At 39.8% G+C, this 13923-nt stretch overlaps 1 long non-coding RNA gene across 1 annotated transcript in view; it reads left to right on the plus strand.

Annotated features, from left to right (window-relative positions):
- Positions 1 to 13094, plus strand: part of LOC137252588 (uncharacterized) — a 56113-nt gene extending 43019 nt beyond the window's left edge. The window contains exon 4 of the long non-coding RNA XR_010953619.1: positions 12926 to 13094. This is a non-coding gene — a long non-coding RNA (uncharacterized lncRNA). The remainder of the gene's footprint in view (positions 1 to 12925) is intronic.
- Positions 13095 to 13923: the final 829 nt, after the last annotated feature.

Consider the following 13923-nt stretch of genomic DNA (forward strand, 5'->3'; position numbering starts at 1 on the left):
GACTGATACACTATGAATGTGAGGCACTCATTAAACACACTCCTTACTGCTGTTTTGAGTTTTCTTAATTCCCCGTTTCACCAAAGTGCGGATTTCGTTTTAAGAATACTAACTGTGTTAATTGAACAAATTTGACAAACGTTGCCACTGCTATTCTCGTGCTCGCAGCGGTACATATAAACATCTGCTCGTGTAACTTCAGCTATCCGTGGAAAACTGCGGACACAAATATGTGTGTATGTGTACTTTTGTGATTTTTAGTATCGTATATTATTAAGCATTGACCTTATTGTATTCATAATACATATACAAATACAAATTGTATGGATAGATTTTTCCCATCAGGAGTATAGCTAGTAAAAATATAGTAAAAAGTAATCTACAGATCATTCTAAGAACAATTGCTGAAGACGCCATAGCTCCAAGTACGGTGTCGAGGTCCCGACTTTTGCAAATAGATATTTTGCATTTAAATGTAGGGTTTGGCTAAACAATCTTCTTCGCTTCTGTCACAATTATAGGAAAAATATTATATTGGGCTTACTTTAATGGTATTTTACGTACATTTAAGAATCTGTATTAATATTGTAATGAATTTAGTGTAATTCTTCTTATTTGCAACCTCCTGCTTACGTTCGAATCACAAAACTGTTGTATAAATAACTCCATTATTCAATAATGCAAAATTACCTTTATTAAAGTACTTCACAATAACAGCTCTATTTCTCGACAGATAGCGTGCTTAAATCAAACTGACGCGTCGTGTCTCAGCTGGTGCTGCTTTAATACTCTTTGGTTTCCTCCTTATCAGCTATAACGCACAGCTATATGCGCATAGCTATATGCGTGTGTATATGTGAGTGATACTTCCACAGATGATTTCCTAATTTTGGGAGTATCTCAGATAAGATATATGCATGTGTTTGTGCGCCTCTCTCATCTACGTGTACATAAATACGTGTTGACTCGTTTATGTAGATACAAGTGACTGTCTGCTTTATTGTTGTTGTGGCTTCATTTACTTAGCATCAGACTAGTGATGTGAGTACCACTTATTTTGTCACTAATATTCGTCACAATATCTATAGTGTTTTTGAATTTAAGTAGAGATATTAGGCTTAAATTATGAGAAATTAGCCTAAAATGACCTTTTAACTATTATATTCTCATTTTTAACAAATTTCTTTACAGATAAAATAAGCACAGAACATTTCCAACAACTTTCATTCAGACAGTTTTACGAATTCGTTCTAGTAGAAAAAAATATTCAAAAAAAAAAAACTTATATTTTCAAGTAGATCTCTAAATCGGATTTAGAGCTATGATGGCTTCGGCAATTTTTCTTAGAATCATCTGTAGATTACGTTTTTGCTATACTCCTGATGGGCAAAAAATTCGACCCGCTCTAATATATATATTTATGTATACATACATGTATGCGATTGAAAATACATTCGATATAATAGTACATGCAAGAAAATTTCAGCAATCCTTACATTTTCATAACGACATACCTTAAACCCTTAAAAATTTGATATGACTGTTCTTCAACAAGCATTCACAGGCTTCATACCAGCTGATTCAAATTACCTTTAAAATAACCGATTTTTTGAAGTCGTATATCTCCCCTGCAAAAAATCATTCGATTAATCCCTACAGATATTGGCATCCGATTGATCCCTTTTGTCTACATTTGGGCATAATTGAACCCCTTTAATCCCTTTCGGTTAAGTTGGGATTAGTCAATTTGAAATCTATGTAGCCGATGAAATATTAAAAAAAACCGCAAAAAAATAAAACAGATTACAATTGATTGAATTATTTAAGAAAAATGCGGAGCGCTATACCGAAACTAATTTCCTAGGATATAACGACTACGCCGCAGTTAGGTTTAATTTTCGGAGAATATTTTTTATTCCTTTTTGAAAAGCGGGCTAATAGCTTACATGAAATAGATTTGGCGGCTTTGTAAACCCTTCGATTGTGTTTCTGCTATGAAAAATGCCACTGGGCCCTATTTGGGTCATTATTGAACCTAAAAGGAACTAGTCTTCATATGGCCCCATAGGGTTTGGTCCTATAAATCCCTTTCGGGTATAAATGGTTACAATTAGTCTCTTCATAGGACATGCTCAACCAAAAGGGAAAAGTTCAACTCATACAAAGAGATCAAAACTGGCATTGGTCGCATACTCCCTTGTGAGTCATCCCGGATTAATACTAGACTTATCGCATATTTGCAGGATTTTTCTTACTAGGCTTGTATGCGTAGCATTTATATACATTTGTATAGTCTTGCATTTAAGTATATTCATAAGAATGTATGTATGATTTTCAATGTAGGTACATCACAACTACATACATATAGCCATTCAATCAAATCATTGAATGCGTCCCTTAAATAGCTTTGTGCATATGGACATGAAGCCAAAAACGCATAAACGTCTATATATTTAAGTAAGTATGTATGTGTGACAAGTGTACTACAATAAATGCTTGTGCATTGATGCATAAGTGTATGTGCAAGTGTGCGTGTGTATGCATGTTTTGTCAATTGTTTGTTTATTACATACATTTTTCAAATATATCTCCGAATTCAAAATTTACTACAAAAAGAAAGTATATATACATACGTACATATTAGTGATGCTGATTTTCTAGATGTTTTACCTCTCGAGGATTAAATAAAGAGGTAAAAAAAGTGATTCTTGCGGTAAATGAGAACATGATGAAGTACTTGCTCTAATCCAAGAAAGAATCATTGCATTCGCGCCTTGGCAGCCACGTCAATGTAGATGTATGAGTCGGAATCATGGACTGGGTCGATAGAAGATGAGATGGCTTTAGGTGTGTTTGAGATAAACGCTGAACAGAAAATGTATGGTCCTGTTCGTGATGCCGACGGCGAGTATCTAAGGAGGTATAATGATCCACTGTATGAATTTTTGCAGATATGAAAAAGTGCAGCGAATAAATATCCAAAGGTTTCTCTGTGAACGAAGACGCTCCTTCCAAGAAAGCGTTACAGTCGACACTGCAGTTTGAAAGCAGAGGGAGTAGAAGGGCTCCACCGAGTTTTGAGAGGCAGGTTGGCGAATACTTGACCGCGAAACAGCGATAGCTGGCTTAACTAGCTATGAAAATACCAATACTGCTATGGGAGTTGGGCAGGAATTTATTACGGTGAACATTATTTTTGTTTTATCTTCGAAGAAAGCACATGTGTCATCGGAAAGGGAAGGTTTTTCCTCTTTAAATGGCAGGCAATCCGTGAATTAATCTATAGAATTTTAAAAGCAATTTTTCAAGAGCATAAAAGTCACATGTCTCTTAAATTTTACACTGATTTTTGTAGGGCTCTTCGAGTACCTTTATTGGCATAGAAGGAGCGTCCAGGAATGAATTACCAGCGGAGATTTAAAGGAACTCTCAACTCCGGGAGTGGAATCAAAGAAAGAACTTATAAGCATATTCTTGAGTAGCAAAACTGTAGCATTTGAGTGGGGCGTAGAGACGACTTAGAGAAAGATAAACAGGTGCATGCCCAGGGGTTGTTGTTGTTGTCGAAGCGATGGCACCGAAGGTTTTGAGGAGTGTTATCGATGTGTATGTTCCTTTTGCGGATATAGATTCGGTAGGTTCCGGCAACAAGCACCATTAAAGTAAAAGCCTGACCATCTCGAGAACGATTTAATATGACCACATGGAAAAATTTAGGCAATCCCTCCCTCCCACTCTCTTGCTCCATGAGGATCTTGGGGTCGCCTGGCCGACGAAGAAGCAGGATTCGCCACAGGTAATAGGCTGAAAACTCGGTTGGAGAAGCAAAAATTGCGTTGAGATTCCCTTGAAAGGCTACACAACTCCTTGAATCATTTGGGTATTTTAGTCGCCTCATATGAAAGGCATACCTGCGCTATATAACCACATTCTAAGCACCCTAATTTGGTGGGGTCGGAGTAATGAACGACCAGCTTCAGAACTGTTAGGGTGGGAGCTACCAAGTGATGACTTATTTTCATAATCTGGCAATTCTTCTCAGAGGTATATTTCTGAATAAATAAAGGGACTTTTTCATGGAATTTCTTCTGACAATTATTACTTATTATTTTTTTAGTTTAATAAACTTATTGTTTTCATTTTGCAGCACTTTGATACTACTCTTAGATCAGGAAACACGAAACCGCCTAGAGTTCGGTGCCTGATATTTGCCAGGGCTGACAATTTCCAAAGTAAATTGGTGACCTTTATGCATGCCACTCCTGCACACCTTGTTGAAGGAGACCCACATTATTTCCGAGTGTTAGTCAAACGGCGAAAGTCTTGCAACTTGGGCTGTTATGCTTGTTATTTCTCACTTTGACAATTTTAGTGAATACTATGCTTTTTTGGTCGGACATTTTTCTGTGGGTCCAAAAAAAACAATTGTTAGGTTAGGTTAAGTTGAACTGGCTGGTCCATGAGGACCTCACATAGACTGAATAAGTCCGTAGTGTTACCAGAAGTTTGTGTTAATGACCAAACTGAAAAACCCTATCAAAAACCAGGACCTATGTTATAAAATAACTCCGTCAGTGAGTCTACAGTCCTCTCTTTTTAATGATAGAAGGAACTTTGTTATTCTAAGGTTGTAAGATCTGTACATAACCGTCGACACTTTACAGCCCGCGCTTAAACCCACGACTTTCCTGCTTATTCGATCATGTGCACTTTTCGCCTTCGTTTAATTTCGCTCAGTCTAATTGGGACGCCTACGGAGCAAGCTTCAAGGGATGCGCCCTTTTTAGCAAGTTCATCTTCTATTTCATTCCCATCTATTCCCATATGCCCTGGGACCCAATAAAGATGCATGCTTCTCCCTATCCCATTCTCTCCAGAGTCTGCTTACACTCTAACACGCATTTAGACGCTGTGCTATGAGAGATTATTGCCTTAATTGCTACTTGACTGTCAATATAATAGTTAACACGGTTGCAGCTTAAGCTATTCTCTTCCAGGGTTTCTACTGCTTTGGTTACAGCTAGGAAACGCTACAGTAATCCGGTGGCCTGTAGGATCTGCTTATTTCCGAATTTGAGCACCCTTGCGCCAACCGTCCACCTCTATTTTGGCCTTAATATAGCCTTCGAAGCGCAAATAGGGAAACCAATTGTTAATAGCGTTTCTTTTTTGGAGATATTCAGAAATGTTCTTTTAATTGGTGTAGGCGATAAATGTGTCTCGGCTACTTCAATGATATCTAACAATACCCCAACCTTTATCAGTTCATCCACTTTTTCACTGCCATCTATATTCCTGTGACTTTGTTTTCATGTGAGAGTAATGGCTCCAGAGCTTGCTGTATTGCGCAATATCTTTTTGCAGTTTTCAACGGACTAGGAAGACATTGGTGGCGATTCCAATACCATTAGCGTTGATTGGCTGTCTGAGAATATGCATACATACCTCATGACCGATTGCAGAGTTCTTCAAAACGAAGCAGCAGGCCTTCTCTATTCCCGCTAGCTTCTTTAAGTAAATAACGTTCATTCAAAATAAAACACTGTGCGCCACATAGAAAAATTTTTCTTATAAATATGAACGCTTTTCCACAAAGTTGTTTATATCAGGGCAAGTAAATAAAAAAAAAAGATAATATTGTAACGAATTTACTGCAATTCCCCTTATTTGCAATCTCCTGCTAACGTTCGCATTGCTAAACTGATGAATAAATAACTCCAATATTGAATAGTGGAAAAATGGCCTTTTCTAAAGTACTTCACAATAACACTTATTCTTTGTAACTAGCTTGCTTAATAACCAAACTTACTGATAAATGAAACTGATCCCTCGCCTCCACTGTTGTCGCCCTTTTATACTGTCCGACCTCCTCGTTGCATATTTCTAGGCTTTTGTAATTCCAGAACTTACTAGTTAGTTATAAATTTCTCAGCTACAACTACAGATGTATAATTTTTATAGTTTCTCTCATACCACATGTGCTTGAATGTGTGAGCGACACTTCCACAATCACAATTGTATACCTTTAGGAGCATTTCAGGTTAGCTATCTGCATGTGCTTGTGCGTTGCTTCTCCGCCGCGTGCACGCTTATGTGAAGACATAATGATTGAATAATTGATGTGAATTCACGTCACTGTTTAGCATCGGCCTAGAGATGACAGTACCGCTCAGTGCCGCAAACATTCGTAACAATATTGAACCATACACTTAGTATCTAAAAAGAAAAATGTATTCAATAAAAATGGCTGGTACAATGCAATGGCACTAGTGTTGGTAGTTCCTGTACAACTTTGTGTATATATAGAATACATTTTCAATGTATTTGTGAATATAAGAACAAAGTAACAAAAAACGTATTACAATTTGCAATGTCGCAATCAATCGTATTGATTTCATTTAACATAATATACTTCGAGAGTATGTACCATGCAAAAAATGCGATTAGTCTAGGAAGAATCGGGGATGAATTGCAAAGGAGTGTGCGACCAATGCTAGCTTTGATCTCTTTGTGTGAGTTGAACTATTCTCTTTTGTTTGAGCATGTCCTATGAAGCCTAGGATACTGGTATTTCAGGCTCGGTATGTGGCTTTGGATAATTATGAAACAATTCGTTTCAATTCCATACATTTTTTGTTATTTTACCCATTTTGTTTCGTTTTTTTTATTGTTTTTTAAAATTAGCTACATAAGCTTCAAACTGACTAATCCTAACTGTATCCAAAAGGTAATAGAGAGGATCAATTATTCCCAAATGAAGACAAAAGAGATCAGTTGCAGATCACTCTCTTTAAGGATTAATCACATGGTTTTCTGCAGGGTACTTGTACAAGTACGCACACACACTTACGCATAAAACTAAAACTTCCCAGCAAAAGCTCATGCGATTAATCCCAAAGATAGTAGTCTGCGATTGATCTCTTTTGTGTGCATTGGGATATAATTGATCCCCTGTAGTCCTTTTTGGGTGCAGTGGGATAAGTCAGTTTGAAACGTATGTAGCAAATTTTGAGAAACAATAAAAAACGCTGTCTGACAGTGCCCGCTCAGGTGTTCTGCGCCAATTTATTGTTTAACAATTTTTAAAACTTAAGTTATTTATTAGAGTATTTAATAAAATGCTTGTGAATTGTTTTAATGAGTAGCATTACCGTAGTACCACCTGAATAAAAGAAAAGACTGAATTTTTTTAAGTTGGTTGCTTCAATATAAACCGGAAATGAAACTGAAACAATTATAATTACTGCTTTATTTTAAAATGAATTACATCGGTGACCATCATTCTACTACCATTGAGGTTAAAAACGCGACTTGTCCTTATTTGACTCAGTATTGATACCAAAATGGACTAGTCTTCATATGTTTCCATATGGGTACAAAGAGAATTGGTCCTATCGATCCCTTTCGGGTATAAAAACTTACAATTAGTCTCTTAATAGGACAAACAAAAAGGAACCGTCGAACTCATACAAAGAGATCAAAACTGGCATTGGTCGCATACTCCTTTGCGACTTATCCGAGATTCATCCTAGACTAAACGCATTTATTGCAGGGCTATTATATACGAAAAATTCCATTTGTTTCGCATTCAATTCAATGCAACTCTGTGAGAGATATCACTCCCCTACTCGATATCAACATTAAAAAAACAATGAATATATTCATATGATACTCATAAATTCAGCCACATAACATTGCATCTGCTGTAATATCCATTTTCTTTTCATATCATAATATACATTTTCTAAAGTCGCTTGCTGTTTTCTTGTTTTGCAATGTATAACTTCACTCCAGTGTTGTACACGAGAGCTTCATAAAACTTCGCGAAACTGTTCGAGATTCACCTACATGTCGTGTGAGCGCAGCGACAAAAAGATTCATTAAAGCAAGCAATCAGCTCTTATGACAAGCAATAAACATTTTGCGCGTGATTGTTTTTCTCCAAGTAAACACATACTTATACAAACTTGAAGTTCTGCCAGCGTTGTGCACCACTGCTCAACATCAACTCCGCCGATTCTGCGACGCTCTTTACTTGCTCTTCCATTTGCCATCTTCTTCGTCACTGTCCACACAAAATTGCACTTTATTGGCCAAAAGTTTGAAAATAAGTAATAGAAACAATAGTTGTAGTAGCAGAGATTGATGATGATAACGATAATGATGATGGAACACTAATACCATCGGCATTGCAAGCAAATTCTGGACAATCAATTTGTGATTGTGTGACATTAAAGTAGGATAAAGCTTTATATGTCAATTGTCTAGGTTGTAATGTATAAAAATAAATCTGTAAAAATGAGATCCTAGAAAAATTGTGGGATATCTGAAATTATTGAATTGATAAAAATGGGTATATGTTAATGCCTTAGATAAAACAAGCTGAGCACTTTGCAGAAGGTAGAGAGTGTGGAAACTGTTGGCTATTTTTATTATTGTACCTAGGCAAAAAGTCAGCCAAAAAGTGTTATCTCAGTTACCTTACGGACACAAATGCTATTAACATTGTGGCATATGCTGACGATGTGGCGATCCTGATTTATTTTCTGGCAAAACCAAAGTGGTAGGCACAGGCGTCTTTAGACCTCTTGCTTCTGAAAGACATGCACATATTATGTATGTCATCATAAACAGCATTGAAACTTACGTAATCTGGGTACTGGGGAGATACTCAGAAAGAGCATATTAGTATCAATAACTTACTTCCGCCGGGAACTTTTCATTTTGAAATAGATTATTACGCCATGTACATATACTCTGGATATATCCATTATGTGGTTTTCGGGATACAGGGGAGTCGAAGGAAATGAGATGGCTAAAAAGCCAGCACGTAGGGGCTCAGCGGAAGAAGGCGGGGGAATAACCAGCGTCGAAGTAGCCATAACCCTGGGGGTGGCATGGGGAAAATTCTGATATTTTAAGCAAACAAAACTCAGCATGCATGAAAGTTGTAAAGACGTAATTTCAAAAGAGACTGAAGCGCGTTTTCTATGCAAATACTGGGCTCATGCTGGAATACGTTTAAGTTATTTCCAAAGCTCCTTTTTGTAGGTTATCGGAAGTAGCGATTCCTAATATTCTTGATTTTATGAACAACTCGAGATGATTGTAATAATATCCGAGTAGCACTCAGCAGATTCAAACGAATCTTATGGCATAAAATGAGCATTGCATTAGCTACTAGGGGACCTGGGTAGTAGCCATGATATCTACCTGTCTTACGGTCTTTTGGCTGGCGAAGATCCATGGGCTGAACCCTCCTTGAGGATGCCGGCTGGTAATAGGCACTACAGTACCCCGCTAGGCGAGTGCTAGTTAAGCTCAGGAATCAGTGTCATTTGGCCTTAGCTCCTCAATAGCTCTGGCATATGGTAGTGTCTCTTGAACGTGGCCTCAAGGTGGAGGCCGGAACGGTGGTGTTATGCGTTGCCGTGCCGATGGTCAGCCAGTCTGGGGGCCCCTCAAATAGCCCAGTCGCTAACGGAGCCCTCTGGGAACCAGGCCACACCCAGTTGCAATTTAGGCCTTACCCCAGGTACAGCGGATCTCTGCCTGCCCGTTTTAATAAATCGTGGGATTCACTTATGGATTTTAAAAACAAAAACAATTGTAAAGAGGTCAGAACTCACAAAAAGCTGGAAGGGGTAACACCCATCAATCTGGGAGCTTGGGCGATGCAGGACCCCCCTACCAGCCGCGGAACGGCTATTGTGGGTGGTGCGCAAAGATTTCAGGCGGCGCCGGCGTCTTCTCAAATCGCCCATTAATTCCTATAGGGGTGCTTTGGGGGCGGAGATTGGACCCGCTGCCTCTGCTAGTAACCTTCTCGGTAGGCAGTTTTCTACGGGGGGAACTGCTAGCACGGGGAGTGGCCCGCCCGCCATCCTCCGGCTACGCCAACGGCGTACATCCAGAAGAAGGATAGGCCACCCCTCACAGATGCGCAGTAGGCATAGGCAGGTGGCTATACTAATACTGAAAAGGATGGCAAACGTCCCTAATCTGCTCTCTATGGCGTTTCCTGGGGATGCTGATGAGTTAGGGGCTGAAATCGAATGGACGAAATCAATTCTGCCCGATTTTAAGAAGTCTGCTCCGGTGAAGGAGCAGGCCTCCGGTAAGCTCAACCATTCAATGGAGGTTGCGCAGAACGCTCCCAAGAGTTTTGAGTCAAAGGCCCCTCATTCGATGATGTTGCTAAAAGTAGGATCCTTGTGGGGGTCTTTGAATCTAGTCCTGAGAAGGAGCAGGTCTTCAAAGGTAAATGGGATTAGATAAGGACCGAAATGGCCAGTTTTGCAGTCGCCTTGGTAAGGGAGAACCCTGGAACTCCACCTGCTTGCAAAGAGGTGGGTTGGTGCCAGGGGCTTGTTAAGTTTGTGACCTGCGATGACCAGAGGCCAGCCGACTTATATAAAAAGGCGGTGGCTAGGTTGGATGAGTTCTACCCTTGTGCGATGCTCAGGGCTGTAGACTGTAAGGACGTCCCATCAAGGCCGAGAGCTAGGGTCTGGATTCCATCGAAGCCTGATGATCTAGAGGGAGTCCTTGGGATCATAAGAACCTTCAAGCCGGAGCTACCTTGCTCTGATTGGAGAGTCCTGAAGCTGGAGTATAGCACCAAGGCGACGAGTCAGGCGATACTCCTGCTCAACAAGGAGTCACTCCCTTTTTTGGATCGCGCGGATGGCGCTATTAAATTTGGTTTTGACACGGTGAAGGTGAAGGTGTACTGCAATGATTTAAAGGCGACCTATGATTCGGAGCAGGAGATAGAGCCTGAAAAAGCGGAGATCGAGGAGGAAGAGGACGCAAAACCTAACAGGGTTAATCCGACGGATGACACACTGGGGTGGGGACGCGTCTTCGCTCTCCTCGCAAACGCTGGACAGACTCAGTGCTTACACTGGAGAGGAGCCAATGTCTGATGAAGATGGTGATTCGACATTGGTGGAGGTGGTCGGTGATCGGCTTAGTGCGAGTTCTACAAATAAACCTCCACCACTGTAAAGCAGCATCTACTGCGCTGCTGCTCCAGTTTTCCTGTGGGGCGGCTGACATAGCCCTTATCCAGGAGCCTTGGGTAATAGGGCACAAGATATGCAGGCTGAAGGCAGCAGGGTTGACGTTGATAAGTGGTGCCACACGTGGGAAACCGAGAACTTGCATCTTGGTAAGATCTAATATAAATATAGCGACGAAGATGCTACAACTTTGATGTTGACGGTCGGTAGTGCAGATGTTACGCTGACGTCTTTCTACTTCCCACATAAGGTGTCGGCTCCGACGGAGCTAGTCTGCAGGATAGCTCGGGAGGCGAAGGACCCACTATTACTAGCGGGAGATGCCAATGCGCACCACGAAGCGTGGGGCAGCAGAGACAAGAACGAAAGGGGTGAGTCAATCTTTGATTTTGTTATTTATCAAAACTTTAAGATTTGCAATAATTTGTTTTTTACTAGGAACAGACAGAAGGTTCTGGACGTCACTCTGATCTCGGGCAGCGGAGAATCCTTGATAAAAAACTAGATGGTGCTTGAAAACCACTCTTTTCCGATAACAAATTTGTTCGTTTCGACTTTGGCAGGTTGGCGCTCAGAACTGGCTGGCACAGAAACCTTAAAAACGCCAGTTGGCGTGTCTATAGTGAGGAGCTTCAAAAGTGATTCTCGGGATCTAGTGTTCATATTCCCCATAACTCTGCAGAGCTGGATAATATGGCTCAATTGTATACGAAGGCTTGCGGGGGGCTCTTAATAAGGCCTGCCCTAGGAAGAAATCTAGGGGTAAAACCAAACAACCATGGTGGAAATCGGACCTAGACAATTTACGCAAGTCTTGTCGGAAAGCATTCAATGTTGCTAAAGCCTCCAAGGAGACTGAAAAATGGGATGCATACAAAATGATGCTCCGGGATGCTAAGGTCGTCGCAGAGGACCTCCTGGCGGAAGTTTTGTAGCGAAATGGAGATGGTTTCTGTGGGAACCAGGCTCAGAAAAGTGCTCTCTGGTGCTCCAAAAAGTGTCCCTGCAAGGATCTGAACAAGTAGTAAAAGCAGACGATGCAGTTAGCTAGCAAGAATATCAAAATACCTCCAAGGTCATCACTTCTACTGGCTTACCAAGGGCAGAGAGTTTATTTTTGGCACCCTCGTCAGCGGAGTCATCCCTACTCGGCGTAAATAGATTTTTTTGGATATAAATAAATTTAAGGTAGCCGCTCTTTTACTCGACTGGATAAGAGAAGTAGAGGTGTAACCCTAAGACGGATCCACTCCCGATTGCTCACGTGAGAGGAAGAAAGTACACACAGCCAATTATCTCTACTCATGTGCCCTTCACAGTGACGCTACAGAGAAACGAATCTATATTTGGCACTTAATCGAATTACTATTTGCTGTTGCTCGACGGCTGATGCTTGCTCAGCTATTATTTGCTACTTTTGCTCAGTTGACCCTGGAACCCACCGTGCTGAATAAGGAAGAAAATAGCTAAAGAGCTGCACTAAGTAATGACCTAGGAAAGCATGGTGTTTTCGCGTGATATCGTTTCTCGATGCTCTGTAGAGAGGGTTGAATTATTTTAGATAAAGACTATGTTGTCAATACTTGACAGCGAGCGCGATGAGAGAATGAAGGAATCCGGCAAAGACTATCAACATCGATAACACTCCCCAGGGCCTTCGGAGAGTGCTATATAGTTAATAAAACATTAACAGCAACAGATAATGATGAAACTGATACGCCAATCTCTGAAAATTTTATATTTTTTCCGCGAAACAACCACGACTAAGTGAGAATGACAGTATTTCGGCTATTTACCATTTTATTTATCTTTAAGGAATAGCAAGTTTGTTACCTTTCAATTTGGTTCTCATCATGTTGCAGCTCTTCACATCTATCTCCCATACATTATCTTGTTTACAGATTATTCAGATCGAATTAGTGTTATAAAAACTAGCGCATCAATAAACCTATGAGAGACATCTACGTGCATTATTTTCCCTTAAATGAGAAGAAATTACACCATTTGTAATGAATCAACTCGAAGAGTTTAGACAGCAAAGCGGCAGCACTTCAGAACTACAATTCGTTAGAAAAATTGTTTGCAAATATGTTTGACTTAATTCAATAACACCATCATAAGACTCCATAAACTGTGCCACAGGATTTTAAAAGTTATGAGCAAAGCATACACTTTTGTGCTGAGCAGTTAATGGCAAGGTCGTTGGATTTGACCACCTGCACTACAAATTTGACTAACTCCTCTCAACATGCGAGTATATCTTAAAAGTTAAAAAGCTTTCGAAAACTATTTTAAATCCTCGTAACTTATTCTGAGCCAACAGTATTGTTAAAGCAATGTACATATATCTAAATACTAAAATAAAACTTGGTTTTATAGGTATTCGATATACAAGGTGGCGCAAAATTTTCCATCCACTATACTTTTGAATAAGAGCGCTGAAATTCTTCACTCTGAACTTGACATTTTCTTTACGTTCGAGTATGATTCTGTCATATGTAGGCCACGATTGGAGGCTTTACAAAAACAATTCATGTTCTTGGGGTTCACGGGCTTGCCTTAAGATGCAGAACGGCATCTTCCTCCAAATTCTAACTTATAGACATACAGTCCTGTTTTTCTTGGTGAGAATGTGCTCAACGTTCCCTTCAGGTCATATATATAGGTATATTCAACCACTTTTCTTAAGCAAGTGTAGTTCAATGAATGCACGGATCCTTTAGCTATTAGAATTGCAACAAACATAGAGATCAGATTGATACTGCTGACTCTTTCCTTCTAATCAAAATGCGTATGCTTGCTAACTTAAGTAATTAACCTTAATGTAACCGGTAGCCTAGTTTTGTAGTAAATTTGGAGAAAAAGTTTAATCAAATAGAAATTTTCTTAAATATAAACC

Source organism: Eurosta solidaginis, chromosome 5 (genome assembly GCF_040869045.1).
Source record: "Eurosta solidaginis isolate ZX-2024a chromosome 5, ASM4086904v1, whole genome shotgun sequence".
NCBI classification, from domain to species: domain Eukaryota; kingdom Metazoa; phylum Arthropoda; class Insecta; order Diptera; family Tephritidae; genus Eurosta; species Eurosta solidaginis.